The following is a 22,173-nucleotide window of genomic DNA, read 5'->3' as shown; positions in this document are numbered from 1 at the left end:
CTCCAACATCCGGATCGACAAATCGTTCCCTACCTGCCTCCTCCTCCTTCGATATTTGCCATGGCAACCAGATCAGATCACTAGCGCCCCCTCAACAAAAAACACGGCAACGAACTCAAACAAAGGTGAGAAACATCTTGGATCAGGGCGCAAACCTATCTCCCCTACTAATTTCACTTCGAGATTGCCTGCATAGATGGCGATTGGATCCACTTGGTCATGGCAACCAGACCACATACGTCCTAGATTTGTGTCGTATGGATCTAAAAACACATGAATCCGGCCATTCTCCTCTCCCCTCTAAAATCAACAAAGTTGCCATCTTGTATCCTAGTTTTGATCTGCATAATGCTTGTGATCAGAAGTTCGTACTAAGTTGGGTTGCCATCAAAATATGCTCGAAAAGTATGTTAAGGCACACTAAGATTTAGAAGAAAAAAAGAGGATCAAGCAAAAAGTTGAGTACAGGGAGGAACAGTGCAGAAACAGAGTATTTTCGGCTGGCAAGTACGAAGGTAAAAAAGTTGCCACCCAACTTAGCTGGTAGTCGCCACCATGTTATGTAGTTAGTTGCCGCCAATCCTACATGGTAGTTGCCATCCAGATTGTAGAAAGATTGACACATGCTATGCTAGGGGTTTATGCCAGTCATATAATAAGATTGTCGTGTTTTTTTGGGAACAACAAAACTGGAATGGGAAGAATAATGCGTTATCATTCATGAAGTGGTTAAAAACATTCTACATGAGTGTGAAAAAATAGGGGGAGAAGCAGAATGAATCCTGGAGACGGGCCTGATCCTTGGTTTTCCGGACAGCCACAAGCCCCCCCCCCCCCCGGATACGATAGGGTACAATGAACTCATTTTAGGAGGACCATTGCTGTCACTACTACAGCAGTACGCAGACATAGGTACCATGTGTGAAGAAAAGGTGAAATTTGGCATGTTTGTGGACATGAGAAAATGGCATTCTTCTTATGTATTGCAATGAAATTGTTCACAGGTTCTTACGACGCAAGCACACCACCAGGAATACCAGGGCAAGTTGCAACCAAGGGGGTATCGGTAATAGAGATGTGAGAGACCAACTTCAAGAAGCATATGTGGAAAATCAATGTATAGTGAACTCGAAAAAATCATGCAAACATATTGATGTGGCAAAACATCATGCAAGGATGGCAAACATACGAGTAATTTGGAAAACGCAGGACCATCATGCAGCACGTGGCAACAGCTGGCAACCGGATACCTGCCATCAACATTATGCAGGTGAGGAGTAAAAAAAAGATCGTGCGCACAATGTATCAGAAAAAGGAAACTACAAAAAGACAAGGCGGTTACGAGGTGTGACAAAAATGAAAAGTAGATGACATTAGCGTATGTAGCTAATGCAAAACAAAAAATAACAAATAGTGCAACTGTGAAGCTTGGTCAACTATATTTTCCTCCGTGAACAAGTGCAATTGGCAATTAAAGTATGAATATCGTTGCCAAATGTGATTGCACGCAGTTGCCATGTCTGAGCAACTCCAGTTGCCATGCATGACCAACTGCATTTGGTCAGGGCTTGTCGACTGTAGTTGCCATGTATGATGGATTTTTTTTGCCATGATATAAAAACTAAACTTCCACACGATGCGTGCAGGAAAAAAATGAAATTTATTTGTATACACAAAAATGGTATCCCGTCTTATGATTTATGTTGACATGTTCGCATGTTCTTACGGTACAACCACAGCACCAGGAGTCTCGTGGCAAGCTGCACCATTGCGGGCCATCAATAATGCAGATGCAGCACACCAACTTCAAGTAGCACATGTGGCAAATCAAAATAATTTGTGAACCAAAATAAATCGTGCAAACACGTTGATGTTAAAAATGTTGGTTGCCATGACTGGACAATTGCAGATGCCATATTAGGTCAACTGCAGCTGCCATGGCTGGACAACTGTAATTGCCATACCTGGCCAAATGAAGTTGTCAATACTTTCATCTTTGCATGTTGCCAGGCAAAGATGGATTACAGTTACCGTGATTTAAAAAATGCACATTCCAAGAATTTAGGCATGTAACTAACATACCTAGTTATTTACCTATGAAAAAAATGAAAACAATTACATTTGCAATGCCTCAATTCAATGTGTCATCCATGCGTGGGCACCTACAATTTTGCCTTGTAGAATAAGCTACAATTGCCATGAACAATTAGATGAAGTTGCCATATTTGATTTTAATGAAGATGACATTCAAGCAATACTGATTACACATGTACCTGATTTAAAAAAATACAGGAGCTTCGACTATGTTCAACAGCGGTGCACGGACATCTGCTACGGGTACCTCGGAGCACACAAAAGGGTCATTCCAAGAGTCGGTCAACCATCCTATCACGGACTATGCAGAATCAATGTCAGAACTTGACATCATTGCAGCAATGACGACAAACACGCCTGTGCACACCAGCACAAGCAACATTCGAACAGATGAAACAGCCACCAATACTGAAGTGAATGATGAAACTGATGACAAAACGCAAGGGGAAGAAGAAGAGGGACAATCAGAATTCATGCCAACTCAACCACCTTATGTTGGACAGAGATTTAGTTCATTTGAAGATGCCAAGAAATACTATCAGAGCTATGCGTTGTTCCATGGATTCGCTGTGAACACGGAATATCATCAGAAAATAAAAAAACTAACGAGTACAGCAGAGGTGAGCTAAGGTGCTACAAGGCGCGAAAGAACAAGAAGGGTAAAAGTGTTGTGCCAGTCATGCCAGAACGAAGGAGAGGCATCATTCTCAAGACCGAATGCCCTGCCAGAATGAAGCTAAACACAGATGGAGCCTGGGGGTGGTCACCGAGTATGTCGAAGAACACAACCATGATATGATAAAGAAGTTTGACCTAGTAAGATTTCTGAGTGCCCATAGAGGATTTAGTCCTCACGAGAAGAAATTCATAAAGTTACTACATGATTGTAACGTTAGTACATCGAGAATGGTCTGGATACTGTCCCTGATCCACAGCAAAGATGGTAGTCTGGGTAGCACGCCCTACATACCAGCAGACATCACAAACCTAAAGGCGAAGTACTGTAGAGAGAGCAAGTTGGCTGACATAGAAGACATGACTACCTACTTCGAAGAGAAAGCAAAAGAAGATCTTGATTTCTTCTACAAAATAAGACTGGACGATGAGGAATGTGTAAGAAACATGTATTGGGTGGATGGTGCAGCAAGAAGAGCCTACAAGCATTTTCGTGATTGCATTTTTTTTGACGCGACATATCTCACGAATATGTACAAGATGCCATGTGCTCCATTCATAGGAATAAATAACCACCACTACTGCAGGATGCTGCTAACGCGACACTATGATTAGAGACCCTTCGAGAAACTGTGTGCGATGCCATAATCGCAAACGGTGCTGTATGAAAACTGTCAAAAAGGTGAAAACATTTGCGATGGAGAATGCATCAAACACGGTTCAGATTTTAGTTACGTGTGCGATCCAGGGCATACGGTTCAGTCTAATGAACTATTTACGATGAGGCAGAACAAAAGAAACGGGCAGCCTAATGAAGGCGTGTGCGATATAGAGCATACGGTTCACTCGAATGAACTGTTTGTGATTAGGCAACACAAAAGAAACGGGCAGCCAGATGAAGGTGTGTGCGATATACATCATACGGTTCACTCGGATGAACTGTTTGTGATTAGGCAACACAAAAGAAACGGTCAGCCAGATCAAGGTGTGTGTGATTGAGGGCATACGCTTTAGAAGGATTAACTGTTTGCGATTAGGCAACATAACAGAAATGGGTAAGCCAGATCGAAGTGTCTGCGATTGATGGCATACACTTCACATGGATGAACTGTTTGCGATTAGCCACAACAAACTGAAACAGTTAGATAGATCAACGTGTGTGCGCTAGACGGGCACACCCATTCTAATTAAAAGACGTGTGTTGACATTGCCTACTGCGGTGCACCCTATGGTGCAAACGCCATGTACGCGGCCGCGAAGGCGTACGTGCCCACGTTACGCCTTCCGGGAATAGTGCCGCACTTATAACCGTCAGTAAATTTTGAGCATGCGTCCCGTCACATTCCAAATTACAAACCTGTTCACACCGATCAAAACCTAAATGGTTTCCCACTTAGGAGCGTATTACTACACGGTTATAAATACTCCTACTCCAAGATGAATGCACATTCCTCATCAACTCCTCATCCACAAAAAGTCAAAAACAAACAAGTCATTCATCATCATTCCCTTGCGTCCACCGTGGCCAGCGTGAGTTCTGGGTCGAGAGATTGCGACCAGGGAGGGCGAGCCTGGAAGCGGGAGCACAAGAGATGTCCCGCCTCACCGCGATAGCAACCAACATGTCCCGTTGCACGGTCGTAGCAGCAGAAAGGTCCCGCCGTGCCGCCGAAGCAGCACGGAGGACCCGCCGCACCATCGCTGCAGCAGACTGGTCCGGCCGCACCGCGAAAGCAGAAGAGATGTCCCGCCGCGCCGCGAATGCAGCAGAGATGTCCTCCCTTGCCGCGGCGGCCTGGGAAAATGCCTCACGGGCAGGCGAGAACTCTTACAGGCGCATTGTAACGCCCTCGATGCGGCTATATCTCTCACGTGTCGAAGCACGACTTAGAGGCATAACTGCATTGAAAGCAATGTCGCAAGTGAGGTAATCTTCACAACAACCCATGTAAATAATAATGGAAAGAGATACATAGTTGGCTTACAATCGCCACTTCACACAATACATGAATATAACATTACATCATCCAGATACACACAAGGTCCGACTATGGAACCAAAATGAAAGAAGACTACCCCAAATGCTACACAGATCCCCGATCGTCCCAACTAGGCTCCACTACTGATCAACTGGAAACGGAACAACATAACGAACACGATCTTCATCGAGCTCCTCCTTGAGCTCGGTTGCATCACCTGCACGGTTCAACGGCACCTGCAAACTGGTTTTGGAAGTATCCGTGAGTCACGGGGACTCAGCAATCTCACACCCTCGCGATCAAGACTATTTAAGCTTATAGGTAAGGCAAAGGTATGAGGTGGAGTTGCAGCAAGCGACTAGCATATATGGTGGCTAACATATTCGCAAAAGAGAGCGAGAAGAGAAGGAAAAAGCACGGTCGAACAACTATGATCAAGAAGTGATCCTAGAACAACCTACGTCAAACATTACTCCAACACCGTGTTCACTTCCCGGACTCCGCCGAGAAGAGACCATCACGGTTACACACGCGGTTGGTGCATTTTAATTAAGATCAACTTCAGGTTTTCTACAACCGGACATTAACAAATTCCCATCTGTCCATAACCGCGGGCACGGCTTTCGAAAGTTCAAATCCCTGCAGGGGTGTCCCAACTTAGCCCATCACAAGCTCTCACGGTCAAAGAAGGATATTCCTTCTCCCAGGAAGACCCGATCAGGCTCAGAATCCTGGTTACAGGACATTTCGACAATGGTAAAACAAGTCCAGCAAAGCCGCCCGAATGTGCCGACAAATCCCGATAGGAGCAGCACATATCTCGTTCTCAGGGCACACTCAGATGAGACTAGCTACGAGTAAAACCAACCCTCAAGTTTCCCCGAGGTGGCTCCGTAGGCAGCTCAGTTCGGACCAACACTCAGAGGAGCACTGGCCGGGGGGGGGGGGCTGGCCGACCCAAGGGAAAAAGGGCTAGGTGGCAAATGGTAAAACCAAGGTTGGGCCTTGCTGGAGGAGTTTTATTCAAGGCGAACTGTCAAGGGGTTCCCATTATAAGCCAACCGCGTAAGGAACGCAAAATCAAGGAACATAACACCGGTATGACGGAAACTAGGGCGGCAAGAGTGGAACAAAATACCAGGCATAAGGCCGAGCCTTCCACCCTTTACCAACTATATAGATGCATTAATATAAATAAGAGATATTGTGATATCCCAACAAATATCCATGTTCCAACAAGGAACAAACTCCAATCTTCACCTGCAACTAGCAACGCTATAAGAGGGGCTGAGCAAAACGGTAACATAGCCAAACAACGGTTTGCTAGGACAAGGTGGGTTAGAGGCTTGGCTTAACAATATGGGAGGCATGATATAGCAAGTGGTAGGTATCGCAGTATAGGCATAGCAAAAGAGCGAGCATCTAGCAAGCAAAGATAGAAGTGATTTCGAGGGTATGGTCATCTTGCATGAAATCCCGCAAGGAAGAAGAACGAGTCCATGAAGAAGATAAACAGACGTAGTCGAACGGATCCTCACAACTCCGGAACAAAACTGAAGCTAACGCGAGAAGTAACCCGGAAAGAAGCAAACAACATAGTAAACAACCACCACATAGACATGGCATGATGCACAACCAAGTATGATGCATGTCCGGTTTAAATATGCATGGCATGGCAAAGGGCACAAACAAAACTACAAGTTAAGTGGAGCTCAAAACAAAGCACCGCATCAACTATTTAGTTCTCTCTCGTTTAGGTACTCAACAATATTAAATGTTGGTTAACATGGCAAGAGGTGAAGCATAACAAAACTATACCATTTAAACAATTTAAATGGGGCCGGCCCATATGCATTTAGCAAATTGGTGCAACAACAAAGTTAAACATTTAAATTTTATTATTATGATGCGGAGGACATGTTCAAGATTATGCAATTTTAATGAAAATGTTGATAAGAGCATTATGAAGCATGTTGTCATCGTGGCGGAAAAGGAAAGGGGTGCCACGACAACGATAACGAAAACGGTGCCACGACAGTGTTCCGGTTCCGGTAACTCGATTGAGATACCGATGCAAAGGAGAAATGTGCGGATGCGTGCAAAAGATGGTGGGGCGCTCCCGGATACCGGGTGTCCCACGAGTTGGCGACAAGGAAACGAGTGACAATTTGGACACGATGCAGACACGAGCATCTCAAACATCGCAAGCATTCGTTCACGGACGCCGTCTCGAGGTTATACCTTCGAAGCGTGTGTTATCGGAGGGGTTCGAGTTCGATGCGGTGTAGGGGAAGTAGACGTTCTCGGGACGTTGAGGGAAGTAGTGGTTCACGCGACGGTAGTCGAAGTAGTCGTCCTATCGTTCATCGACGATCACCGGAGCGGCAGTGGAAGTAGAGGCTCATGACGTCTTGTCGAAAAACACGGCGGCGGTAGTCGTACACAATTGTAGATGTTCAGGGTCATCGGGGTACTTGTCGGTCGGGTCTTGATGGTCTCGTTTTTGCGACGGTGGTCGTGCTAGTCGGCGGTAGTGAAACTTGACGGTCCGAGGACTCCGGGCATCGTGGTACTTGTCGGAACACCGTGTAGTCGTACATTTGAAGAGGAACTTGGCCATCCGAAGGTGTACTTGGCGAACAACGGTCGTCGTGGTACTCGTCGGTCCACGAAGTCGTTCTCGTAGGTCTTGGCGTTTCGTTCGGTACTCGTTCGAGCATCCGTTTGGTCTTGTCGGTGGTGTACTTGGCGAAATTCCACGGAGGCGGTCTTGCATCCCTGGATTCAGTGGCCTTGGCAACGACAACAAAAAGGCAGTAGGGCAGCAGCACGTAGACGACGCAGGTGACAGGTAGCTCGGCAAGAGGCGGTAGGGCGCAGCAGCATCGGACGGCGAGGGACAAGGAGCTCCTGCAGGGCCGGTCCGGCGGCAGTGGAGGACCCCGGCGAAGCGTAGCCTGATCCGGCGGCGGCGGCGTTGGCCCGAACGGAGGAAGAGGAAGGCGAGGGCGCGAGGAAGGAGGGCAGTGGCACTGGCAGGTCGGGCCGCTGGCGCGGCGGCATGGCCGGTGACGGGGAGGCAGCAGCGAGGTCTTGCGGCGTTCATGGTGGGGCAAGGCAGGAACGTGAGGGGAGGAGGCTGCTGGAGGCGGCGCTGGTGCAGGGCGGCGGCCTGCGGTGCCTGGCGGAGGAGGAGAAACTGCAGGGGCGCCGGGGCTTCAAGGCGAGGAGGAGGCCATGGCAAGGAGGCGCGACGGCGTGGTGCCTCGCTCCTCTCTTTGGCGAAGCAGGGAAGGAGGGGATCGAGGGAGAGGGCGCTGTGAGCGAATGGAGATGGAGATCGGGCAGCGCGTGCGAGGCTGGCGGCGGAAGGGAACGAGAAGGAGGGGATCGAGGGAGAGTGAAACTCTCTTTGTGGCGGCGCGAGGGAGAGCGATGGGGTCGAGGGAGCGATCGGGATGGGGTTTCGCTCGGGCCTCGGGTTAGGTTAGGTGGGCCAAAAGGCCAGCCCAGTTGGGAGGGCGCCAGCTGGGCATGAGGAGACCAAGGCTGCAAGGTTGAGTTGGGCTCTTTCTCACTACTAAAAGAAAAGAGAAAAAAACAGAGATAAAGAAAGAAAAGAAAGAGGGGTTAGGGGAAGAAGTTGGACACGCAGATAGTTTTTCACGGACTCACAAAAATGTGCTTAATCCAAGAAAAATGGAGTGGACATGAAAGAAAGATTAAATTCAAATTCCTTTGAATTTAATCCAAATGGTTCGAAAAGGAAGTGAGGGTTAGGAAGGTCCAAAAATGTTCGGATTTTTGGTGGAGCTCCGAAAAATGAAGAAAGGATATATGGCAAGGTTTGAGGAGCAACTCGAAGCAGAAAAGACCTGAGAGTTTTTAAATTGCAAGTGTGTTTGCGGTAAATGTTGGAAATATGCCCTAGAGGCAATAATAAATTAGTTATTATTATTATTATATTTCCTTGTTCATGATAATCGTTTATTATCCATGCTAGAATTGTATTGATAGGAAACTCAGATACATGTGTGGATACATAGACAACACCATGTCCCTAGTAAGCCTCTAGTTGACTAGCTCGTTGATCAATAGATGGTTACGGTTTCCTGACCATGGACATTGGATGTCGTTGATAACGGGATCACATCATTAGGAGAATGATGTGATGGACAAGACCCAATCCTAAGCATAGCACAAGATCGTGTAGTTCGTATGCTAAAGCTTTTCTAATGTTAAGTATCATTTCCTTAGACCATGAGATTGTGCAACTCCCGGATACCGTAGGAATGCTTTGGGTGTGCCAAACGTCACAACGTAACTGGGTGGCTATAAAGGTACACTACGGGTATCTCCGAAAGTGTCTGTTGGGTTGGCACGAATCAAGACTGGGATTTGTCACTCCGTGTGACGGAGAGGTATCTCTGGGCCCACTCGGTAGGACATCATCATAATGTGCACAATGTGATCAAGGAGTTGATCACAGGATGATTTGTTACGAAACGAGTAAAGAGACTTGCCGGTAACGAGATTGAACAAGGTATCGGGATACCGACGATCGAATCTCGGGCAAGTGTCGTACCGATAGACAAAGGGAATTGTATACGGGATTGATTAAGTCCTTGACATCGTGGTTCATCCGATGAGATCATCGTGGAACATGTGGGAGCCAACATGGGTATCCAGATCCCGCTGTTGGTTATTGACCGGAGAACGTCTCGGTCATGTCTGCATGTCTCCCGAACCCGTAGGGTCTACACACTTAAGGTTCGATGACGCTAGGGTTATAAAGGAAGTTTGTATGTGGTTACCGAATGTTGTTCGGAGTCCCGGATGAGATCCAGGACGTCACGAGGAGTTCCGGAATGGTCCGGAGGTAAATATTTATATATGGGAAGTCCTGTTTTGGTCACCGGACAAGTTTCGGGGTCAGCGGTATTGTACCGGGACCACCGGAAGGGTCCTGGGGGTCCACCGGGTGGGGCCACCTGACCCGGGGGGCCACATGGGCTGTAGGGGGTGCGCCTTGGCCTACATGGGCCAAGGGCACCAGCCCCTAGAGGCCCATGCGCCAAAGGGACAAGAGGAGGGGAGAGTCCTAAAGGGGGAAGGCACCTCCGAGGTGCCTTGGGGAGGATGGACTCCTTCCCCCCTTGGCCGCACCCTTCCTTGGAGGAAGGGGCAAGGCTGCGCCCCCCCTCTCTCCCTTGCCCCTATATATATGTGGGGGTGGGAGGGCAGCCATACCAATGTTCTGGTGCAGCCCTCTCCCCTCTCCCAAGTACTTCTCCTCTCCCGTGGTGCTTGGCGAAGCCCTGCAGGATTGCCACGCTCCTCCATCACCACCACGCCGTTGTGCTGCTGCTGGATGGAGTCTTCCTCAACCTCTCCCTCTCTCCTTGCTGGATCAAGGCGTGGGAGACGTCACCGGGCTGTACGTGTGTTGAACGCGGAGGTGCCGTCCGTTCTGCACTAGGATCATCGGTGATTTGGATCACGACGAGTACGACTCCATCAACCCCCAAGGGTATGTAGATGCACTCTCCTTCCCCTCGTTGCTAGTCTCTCCATAGATAGATCTTGGTGACACATAGGAAAATATTGAATTTCTGCTACGTTCCCCAACAGTGGCATCATGAGCTAGGTCTATGCGTAGTTTCTATGCACGAGTAGAACACAAAGTAGTTGTGGGCATTGATTTTGTTCAATATGCTTGCCGTTACTAGTCTTATCTTGATTCGGCGGCATCGTGGGATGAAGCGGCCCGGACCAACCTTACACGTATGCTTACGTGGGACCGGTTCCACCGACTGACATGCACTAGTTGCATTAGGTGGCTGGCGGGTGTCTGTCTCTCCCACTTTAGTCGGATCGGATTCGATGAAAAGGGTCCTTATGAAGGGTAAATAGCAATTGGCATATCACGTTGTGGTTTTTGCGTAGGTAAGAAACGTTCTTGCTAGAAACCCATAGCAGCCACGTAAAACATGCAAACAACAATTAGAGGACGTCTAACTTGTTTTTGCAGGGTATGCTATGTGATGTGATATGGCCAAAAGGATGTGATGAATGATATATGTGATGTATGAGATGATCATGTTCTTGTAATAGGAATCACGACTTGCATGTCGATGAGTATGACAACCGGCAGGAGCCATAGGAGTTGTCTTTATTTATTTATGACCTGCGTGTCAACATAAACGCCATGTAATTACTTTACTTTATTGCTAACCGTTAGCTGTAGTAGTAGAAGTAATAGTTGGCGAGACAACTTCAAGAAGACACGATGATGGAGATCATGATGATGGAGATCATGGTGTCATGCTGGTGACAAGATGATCATGGAGCCCCAAGATGGAGATCAAAGGAGCTATATGATATTGGCCATATCATGTCACTATTATTTGATTGCATGTGATGTTTATCATGTTTATGCATCTTATTTGCTTAGAACGACGGTAGTAAATAAGATGATCCCTCATTAAAATTTCAAGAAAGTGTTCCCCCTAACTGTGCACCGTTGCGACAGTTCATTGTTTCAATGCACCACGTGATGATCGGGTGTTTGATTCAAACGTTCACATACAATGGGTGTAAGACAGATTTACACACGCGAAACACTTAGGTTGACTTGACGAGCCTAGCATGTGTACAAACATGGCCTCGGAACACAGAAGACCCAAAGGTCGAGCATGAGTCGTATGGCAGATACGATCAACATGAAGATGTTCACCGATGTTGACTAGTCCGTCTCACGTGATGATCGGACACGGCCTAGTTGACTCGGATCATGTAATCACTTAGATGACTAGAGGGATGTCTATCTGAGTGGGAGTTCATAAGATGAACTCAATTATCCTGAACATAGTCAAAAGGTCTTCGCAAATTATGTTGTAGCTCACGCTTCAGTTCTACTGTTTAGATATGTTCCTAGAGAAAATTTAGTTGAAAGTTGATAGTAGCAATTATGCGGACTAGGTCCGTAAACTGAGGATTGTCCTCATTGCTTCATAGAAGGCTTATGTCCTTAATGCACCGCTCAGTGTGCTGAACCTCGAACGTCGTCTGTGGATGTTGCGAACATCTGACATACGCATTTTGATAACTACGTGATAGTTCAGTTAAACGGTTTAGAATTGAGGCACCGAAGACATTTTGAAACGTCGCAAAACATATGAGATGTTTCGAGGGCTGAAATTGGAATTTCAGGCTCATGCCCACGTCAAGAGGTATAAGACCTCCGACGATTTTCTTAGCCTGCAAACTAAGGGAGAAAAGCTCAATTGTTGAGCTTGTGCTCAGATTGTCTGAGTACATCAATCATTTGAATCGAGTGGGAGTTGATCTTCCAGATGAGACAGTGATGTTTCTCCAAAGTCATTGCCACCAAGCTGCTAGAGCTTCGTGATGAACTATAATATATCAGGGACATATATGATGATCCTTGAGATATTCGCGATGTTTGACACCAAAGTAGAAATCAAGAAGGAGCATCAATTGTTGATGGTTGGTGAAACCACTAGTTTCAAGAAGGGCAAGGGCAAGAAGGGATACTTCATGAAACGGCAATTCAGCTGCTGCTCTGGTGAAGAAACCCAAGGTTGAACCCAAACCCGAGACTAAGTGCTTCTGTAATAAGGGGAACAACCACTGGAGCAGAATTACCCTAGATACTTGGTAGATTAGAAGGCTGGCAAGGTAGATAGAAGTATATTGGATATACATTGTGTTGATGTGTACTTTACTAGTACTCGTAGTAGCACCAGGGTATTAGATACCGGTTCGGTTGCTAAGTGTTAGTAACTCGAAACAAAAGGCTACGGAATAAACGGAGACTAGCTAAAGGTGAGTTGACGATATGTGTTGGAAGTGTCTCCAATGTTGATATGATCAAGGATCGCACGCTCCCTCTACCATCGAGATTGGTGTTAAACCTGAATAATTGTTATTTGGTGTTTGCGTTGAGCATAGACATGATTGGACTATCGCAATACGGTTATTCATTTAAAGAGAATAATAGTTACTCTATTTATTTGAATAATACCTTCAATGGTCTTGCACCTAAAATGAATAGTTTATTGAATCTCGATCCTAGTGATACACATGTTCATGCCAAAAGATATAAGATAGTAATGATAGTACCACCTACTTGTGGCACTGCCACTTAAGTCATATCGGTATAAAACGCATGAAGAAGCTCCATGTTGATGGATCTTTGGGCTCACTCGTTTTTGAAAAGTTTGAGACATGCGAACCATGTCTATTGGTAGATATGCATGAAGAAACTCCATGCAAATGGACCGTTTGGACTCACTTGATTTTGAATCACTTGAGACATGCAAATCATACCACATGGGCAAGATGACTGAAAGCCTCGTTTTCAGTAAAATGGAACTAGAAAGAAACTTGTTGGAAGTAATACATTTTGATGTGTGCAATCCAATGAGTGTTGAGGCATGTAGTGGATATCGTTATGTTCTTACTTCACAGATGATTTGAGTAGATGTTGAGTATATTTACTTGATGAATCACGAGTCTGAATTATTGAAAGGTTCAAGTAATTTCAGGGTGAAGTTGAAAGATCGTCGTGACAAGAGGATAAAATATCTATGATGTGATCATAGAGATGAATATCTGAATTACGAGTTTGGCACAGAATTAAGACATTGTGGAAATTGTTTCACAACTAATACAGCCTGGAACACCATGGTGTGATGGTGTGTCCGAACATCATGACTGCACCTTATTGGATATGATGCATACCATGATGTCTCTTATCGAATTACCACGATAGTTTATGGGTTAGGCATTAGAGACAACCACATTTACTTTAAATAGGGCACCATGTAATTCCGATGAGATGACACTGTATGAACTATGGTTTAGGAAAAAACCTAAGCTGTCATTTCTTAAAAGTTTGGGGCTGCGACGCTTATGTGAAAAAAGTTTCAGGCTGATAAGCTCGAACCCAAAGCGGATAAATGCATCTTCATAGGACACCCAAAACAGTTGGGTATACCTCCTGTCTCAGATCCAAAAGTAATAAGGGATTGTTTCTTGAATCGGGTCCTTTCTCGAGAAAAGTTTCTCTCGAAAGAATTGAGTGGGAGGATGGTGGAGACTTGATGAGGTTATTGAACCGTCTCTTCAACTAGTGTGTGGCAGGGCACAGGAAGTTGTTCCTGTGGCACCTACACCAATTGAAGTGGAAGCTTATGATAGTGATCATGAAACTTCAGATCAAGTCACTAACAAACCTCGTGGGATGACGAGGATGCGTACTACTTCAGAGTGGTACGTAATCCTGTCTTAGAAGTCATGTTGCTAGACAACAATGAACCTACGAGCTATGGAGAAGCGATCGTGGGCCCGGATTCCGATAAATGGCTCGAGGCCATAAAATCCGAGAGAGGATCCATGTATGGAAACAAAGTGTAGACTTTGACAGAACAGCTCGATGGTCGTGAGGCTGTTGAGTACATATGGATTTTAAAAGGAAGACGGACAATGATGGTAAGTATCACCATCAAGAAAGCTCGACTTGTCGTTAAAATGTTTTCCGACAAGTTCAAGGAGTTGACTATGATGAGACTTTCTCACTCGTAGCGATGTTAAGAGTCTGTTGGAATTATATTAGCGATTACTGCATTATTTATGAAATCTTGCAGATAGGATGTCAAAACATTGTTTCCTCGACGATTTTCTTGAGGAAAGGTTGTATGTGATACAACCGGAAGGTTTTGTCAATCCTGAAAGATGCTAATAAGTATGCAAAGCTCCAGCTATCCTTCTAAGGACTGGAGTAAGCATCTCGGAGTTGGAATGTATGCTTTGATGATGATCAAAGATTTTGGGTGTATACAAAGTTTATGAGAAACTTGTATTTCCAAAGAAGTGAGTGGGAGCACTATAGAATTTCTGATGAGTATATGTTGTTGACATATTATGGATCAGAAATGACGTAGAATTTCTGGAAAGCATATAGGGTTATTTGGAAAGTGTTTTTCAATGGAAAGCCTGGATTAAGCTACTTGAACATTGAGCATCAAGATCTATAAGGATAGATCAAAACGCTTAATGGTACTTTCAAATGAGCACATACCTTGACATGATCTTGAAGGTGTTCAAGATGGATCAGTCAAAGAAGGAGTTCTTGCCTGAGTTGTAAGGTATGAAGTTAAGACTTAAAGCTCGACCAGGGCAGAATAGAGAGAAAGGACGAAGGCCGTCCCCTATGCTTAAGACATAGGCTCTACAGTATGCTATGCTGTGTACCGCACCTAAAATGTGCCTTGCCATGAGTCAGTCAAGGGGTACAAGAGTGATCTAAGAATGGATCACAGGACAGCGGTCAGAGTTATCCTTAGTAACTAGTGGACTAAGGAATTTTCTCGATTATGGAGGTGATAAAGAGTTCGACGTAAAGAGTTACGTCGATGCAAGCTTAACACATATCCGGATAGCTCTGAGTAGAGATACCGGATACGTATAATGGAGCAACATTTTAGAATAGCTCCAAGTAGAACAGTTATTTGGAATAGCTCCAAATGTAGCTAGTAGTTGCATCTACAAGATGACATAGGAATTTGCGAAGTACATACTTATCTGAAAGATTCAGACCCGTTGACTATAACATCTCTCACAAGCATAACATGATCAAACCCAGAACTCATTGAGTCTTAATCACATGATGATGTGAACTAGTTTAGTGACACTAGTAAACTCTTTGGATGTTGGTCACATGGCGATGTGACCTGTGAGTGTTAATCACATGACGATGTGAACTAGATTATTGACTGTAGTGCAAGTGGGAGACTTTTGGAAATATGCCCTAGAGGCAATAATAAATTAGTTATTATTATTATTATTATTATTATTATTATTATTATTATTATTATATTTCCTTGTTCATGATAATCGTTTATTATCCATGCTAGAATTGTATTGATAGGAAACTCAGATACATGTGTGGATACATAGACAACACCATGTCCCTAGTAAGCCTCTAGTTGACTAGCTCGTTGATCAATAGATGGTTACGGTTTCCTGACCATGGAAATTGGATGTCGTTGATAACGGGATCACATCATTAGGAGAATGATGTGATGGACAAGACCCAATCCTAAGCATAGCACAAGATCGTGTAGTTCGTATGCTAAAGCTTTTCTAATGTCAAGTATCATTTCCTTAGACCATGAGATTGTGCAACTCCCGGATACCGTAGGAATGCTTTGGGTGTGCCAAACGTCACAACGTAACTGGGTGGCTATAAAGGTACACTACGGGTATCTCCGAAAGTGTCTGTTGGGTTGGCACGAATCAAGACTGGGATTTGTCACTCCGTGTGACGGAGAGGTATCTCTGGGCCCACTCGGTAGGACATCATCATAATGTGCACAATGTGATCAAGGAGTTGATCACGGGATGATGTGTTACGGAACGAGTAAAGAGACTTGCCGGTAACGAGATTGAACAAGGTATCGGGATACCGACGATCGAATCTCGGGCAAGTGTCGTACCGATAGACAAAGGGAATTGTATACGGGATTGATTAAGTCCTTGACATCGTGGTTCATCCGATGAGATCATCGTGGAACATGTGGGAGCCAACATGGGTATCCAGATCCCGCTGTTGGTTATTGACCGGAGAACGTCTCGGTCATGTCTGCATGTCTCCCGAACCCGTAGGGTCTACACACTTAAGGTTCGATGACGCTAGGGTTATAAAGGAAGTTTGTATGTGGTTACCGAATGTTGTTCGGAGTCCCGGATGAGATCCCGGATGTCACGAGGAGTTCCGGAATGGTCCGGAGGTAAAGATTTATATATGGGAAGTCCTGTTTTGGTCACCGGACAAGTTTCGGGGTCACCGGTATTGTACCGGGACCACCGGAAGGGTCCCGGGGGTCCACCAGGTGGGGCCACCTGCCCCGGGGGGCCACATGGGCTTTAGGGGGTGCGCCTTGGCCTACATGGGCCAAGGGCACCAGCCCCTAGAGGCCCATGCGCCAAAGGGACAAGAGGAGGGAGAGTCCTAAAGGGGGAAGGCACCTCCGAGGTGCCTTGGGGAGGATGGACTCCTTCCCCCCTTGGCCGCACCCTTCCTTGGAGGAAGGGGCAAGGCTGCGCCCCCCTCTCTCCCTTGCCCCTATATATATGTGGGGGTGGGAGGGCAGCCATACCAATGTTCTGGTGAAGCCCTCTCCCCTCTCCCAAGTACTTCTCCTCTCCCATGGTGCTTGGCGAAGCCCTGCAGGATTGCCACGCTCCTCCATCACCACCACGCCGTTGTGCTGCTGCTGGATGGAGTCTTCCTCAACCTCTCCCTCTCTCCTTGCTGGATCAAGGCGTGGGAGACGTCACCGGGCTGTACGTGTGTTGAACGCGGAGGTGCCGTCCGTTCGGCACTAGGATCATCGGTGATTTGGATCACGACGAATACGACTCCATCAACCCCGTTCTCTTGAACGCTTCCGCTTAGCGATCTACAAGGGTATGTAGATGCACTCTCCTTCCCCTCGTTGCTAGTCTCTCCATAGATAGATCTTGGTGACACGTAGGAAAATATTGAATTTCTGCTATGTTCCCCAACAGTAAATCCAAATAATTGGAATACTTACTATAGCTCTTTAAATATCGAGAGGATATGTTGTAAAGAGAATCACCATGTGAATTCCCTCGGTTTAAATGGATCAAAGATCCATGCCATTTATTTAGTTGAGTTAAGAAAGGAAATGACATGATGGCAGGATGACATGATGCAAAGATGAATGCAACAAGCAGAAACAAATCACACAACGAATCTCGGAAACCCTGGAAGGCATCTGAAGCTCCGGTCTTGGGGCATTACAACACTCCACCACTACGAGAGGATCTCGTCCCGAGATCTAGAATGGCACCGGAGAGAAAAACGGAAGAGGAAGACGAGAGGTGAAACTAAGTTGCTTCTTTGACAAATGAGTGAAAACAAAGAACCTCGCGAGGTTGAACAAATTGAAAGAAAGAATACCACGTAGATGAACAAAGTTGAAAACACTCCGTTAGAAGAGAGGAACAAGAAACATTACTAGAACCTTGTAGGTTGCAAGACATAGGAAAAAAAGGGGTGTAATGGACAAGAAGTACATGCAAGCGCTCCGGTAGAAACGAGATGTACAAGGAATGATAAGGATCAATTACGACAACCTCCGGTTGGAACAGGAAGGTAAAGAATGTGAGCTTGGCAAAAGAAAGCACTTGGATGAGACTCCGGTTAGAAGAGGAATGATAGCTACAACACTCCAGTTAAAACAAGATAGAGAAGGTAAAAGAATGATATAATTTGGGCAGCACTCCGACTGTAAATGGAAGGAATTGAACAGGATCTTGACAAACAAGATGATGGGTTGAAGAGAGAAACATCACAATGCATTCGGAACAAAAGATAGAACTGACTGAAAGTAACAAAGAAGAAAACAACATCTTCTATGTCGAATGAATTTGAAAGCGTCCTAAGAAATTAGGATTGAATGGAGTTGTTGAAAATTAAACAACAAAAGAATAAGGTTGTTGTGGGATTATGAAAAAAACATCTCAAAACTATGAGGTGAAATTCTGCCACTAACGGAAATAATAGATTGGATTGATATCAACAAGAAGACGAGAAACTTATTTCACCGAGAGGATAACTGAAGAACTTGGGTCATTTATAAGCACCATAATTAGCAATAATCCTTAGGGAAGGCTTTAGGTGAAATATAACCCAAGATAACTCTAATGACGAGATTGATGGATTTAAAATATCTCATTCTTGATAACTTGTGAAACATGAAACACGAAGGAAAAATTATAAAGAATGACATAACACCACCTCAAAAGACAAGATAGAACGAATTGGACTTTGGGATGCAAGATGAATAAAAATTGAACTCCTCTGGAAAGAAGCTCAAAGAACACTTCGAGAAGGGATTAAATCCTTGGTTAACCATCATGTAGAACCTCCGTGAAGAAACTCCGGTAACAAAATGATGATAAAAAGAAAGAGAAGTTGAAAACACAAGGTGAAGCCTTGCAATGATTTATATGGAACTCCGCGATGATATAATTGCGAGAGCTTGGAACTCCGGGAAGAAAAGATAGAGCATCTCGAACCGAGAATTTAACCATCGTGAACAAACTCCGGAAGAAGGGATTAACATAAGAATGACACAAGAATAAGAATTACATTATGCTTATCCTTCACCAATTAACTTGATGACAAGCAAACGGATTTGGCATACCACTTATTCTCGTAGCAAGGATGAAGATAGATATAGCGCAACTTGGGAAGGTCTTCAATGAACCACCGGTAGGATTAGGAAGAACAAAAGAATTGATAAGGTAACGAAGAAAGAGAAAACTTGAATGAACCACCGTAAGAATTGAAACAACGAATAAATTGATGTGATAAACAAAGGGAGAAGAATCTTGACGAACCATCTTAAGGATTGAAAAATGAACGTAGCAAAGGCACAATTCACCGGGAAGAATTGGAAAACGAATGAAGATAACTTGAAGGAATTTACATCCATGAGAACGAATAGATCCCGAGATGATTAGAGAATACTTGAATGATGCGCCGGTAAGATTTGAAGAAAGATAACTAAGAGCTGAGAATGAATAAACCTGAATTGATGGCCTTCGGAGAATCGAACTGAAAAGACTCTCGAATTGCTCCGGATGGGTGAAAATAATTCTCATAATCGAAAACAATTATGAAAGGATGGCATCAAGCCTGAACTTCACATCTTTGGAAGAACGAATAAGATTTGGAGGAAAAACTCTTCTTCGGTCTTCAAAATTCGAGAATGACGACGAGAAACACCACCTTGAGTTGTTGAGGCACTCCAGAATGGAAATTAGAAAGGTTGAACCGACGATGAAAAGAGTTTGAAAGATCTTGGAGAAAGACATATGACTGACGACAACTCATACTTACGTCAAACTTTAAGATGAATTTGAGGGTAACACCGGGAAAATTAGAAGAGTCGGGTAAGATCCTGGGAAAAGACCCGTGGGTTAGGGCCCACTCAAAAGATACACCGTTGAAGAGATTGCTTGAAAAGAGAGATTGCACCGGTTGAATTAGATGGCTTGAATGAGATAACATCCTCGAAAGAGCTTGAATGAAAGCAGAGTGCAAACACGAATCTTCGAGATATCTTCAGCACTCCGGAACAAAAGAATAGCGAGAGGTGAATGATCATGAGGTGCACCGGCAAGAGAAGACATTTGAAACGAGGAAAGGATATGATCAACAAAGCTTGACTTGAATCCACCGTAGAAGAAAAAGGAATGATGAATGATGAACGAGAGGCTCCGTTAGAATCTTCATGAGAATCACCGGATAAGAACATTGACAGAAAAGAATGGAGAGACTTCACATCAATAAGATGGATACTTGATTAAGAAAAATCTGAGTCCTTGAAGAAAACAAGGGAGGGAGGGCGGGAAAAACAAAGGCAACTTGGGATGGATGAAACAAACAACATTGAGAAGACTTGAGTTGATCTTGCGGATGTTGAAATGATTGGACCCACTTGAAGAGAAACACACCGGTTGAGAAGAGGATTGACATGACAATATCGATTATCATGAAGGATTGGTATTCACATCGGAGTATGAGAACACCGTTTAGAAAAGGGATGGAATCCACCTTTGACTTCGAAGCAACTCGAATACCACAACCCAAAACAAAACAAAGGATTTCGTCCGAAGTTTTCGTGGTGGGGCCTACACGGGCTCGATCGTACAGCACCATCATGTACAAGGCAGTGCACATGACATACGAAGCGTCCCCGAGTCAGCATAGCCAAGGATTCTTTAAGACACAACGAGACCACTGTAAAACCAACCGTGGATAGGCGGACCACTAGACGTCGAACCCCAATCTCATATCATGCATCTGTCGGAAAGATATCCTAAGAGCTACTTGAATTCCCACTTATAAACTCCCGAAACTTTCCGGTTATGCAATCAGGTGTTGGGGATACAGGGGAAGCATAATATCTCACCCAAATCTAACAAATCCTACATCCAGCTGTATCCATCCTTCAACACATAACCAAGAAACCTTCGGAAATCGTTTACCTCAACCTTCGAAAAGCATCTGTTATATGAGTTATGGCAATACTCCCGAACTCCCGCCCCAGTACTGGGTGGCGTCGAGGTTATCTCACCAACAACTGAATAAAAGAGATTTTCGATATCGGCGAAAACTCAGGTATTCCAGAATTGCAACGATAAAATTGTGACGACAACACCTCGGAGCTCAACTCCCCGGGACACTGCCACAACCCCTAAATGTCAGGAGGCACCAAGAACAATGGTCTCGTCAGAAAACCATCAGAACGATTCCAAGATACCCGCGTGATCCTAATTTTTTTAGTGAAATTTGAGAAGAGAAGAGTGAAAACTCTACATCAGGATGCCTCACCAGAGCGACGAAGGGACTAAGGAGTAAAAAGAATCCTACTATCCGATATATATAATCCTAAATGACTCAAAACATTTTTCTAGACTCAACAACGCCAACGATTCGATCAAGCAGGGGGCTCCTAAAGTCGGGTAAGGCTCTGATACCAACTTGTAACGCCCTCGATGCGGCTATATCTCCCACGTGTCGAAGCACGACTTAGAGGCATAACCGCATTGAAAGCAATGTCGCAAGTGAGGTAATCTTCACAAGAACCCATGTAAATAATAATGGAAAGGGATACATAGTTGGCTTACAATCGCCACTTCACACAATACATGAATATAACATTACATCATCCAGATACACACAAGGTCCGACTACGGAACCAAAATGAAAGAAGACTACCCCAAATGCTACATAGATCCCCGATCGTCCCAACTGGGCTCCACTACTGATCAACTGGAAACGGAACAATAACAAACACGATCTTCATCGAGCTCCTCCTTGAGCTCAGTTGCATCACCTGCACGGTTCAACAGCACCTGCAAACTGGTTTTGGAAGTATCTGTGAGTCACGGGGACTTAGCAATCTCACACCCTCGCGATCAAGACTATTTAAGCTTATAGGTAAGGCAAAGGTATGAGGTGGAGTTGCAGCAAGTGACTAGCATATATGGTGGCTAACATATTCGCAAAAAAGAGCGAGAAGAGAAGGCAAAAGCACGATCGAACAACTATGATCAAGAAGTGATCCTAGAACAACCTACGTCAAACATTACTCCAACACCGTGTTCACTTCCCGGACTCCGCCGAGAAGATATCATCACGGTTACACACGCGGTTGGTGCATTTTAATTAAGATCAACTTCAGTTTTTCTACAACCGGACATTAACAAATTCCCATCTGCCCATAACCGCGGGCACGACTTTCGAAAGTTCAAATCCCTGTAGGGGTGTCCCAACTTAGCCCATCACAAGCTCTCACGG

The sequence above is a fragment of the Triticum urartu genome, chromosome 6, assembly GCF_003073215.2.
Source record: "Triticum urartu cultivar G1812 chromosome 6, Tu2.1, whole genome shotgun sequence".
NCBI classification, from domain to species: domain Eukaryota; kingdom Viridiplantae; phylum Streptophyta; class Magnoliopsida; order Poales; family Poaceae; genus Triticum; species Triticum urartu.
The sequence above is the reverse complement of the archived record's forward strand: the minus strand, read 5'-3'. Positions refer to the sequence as shown.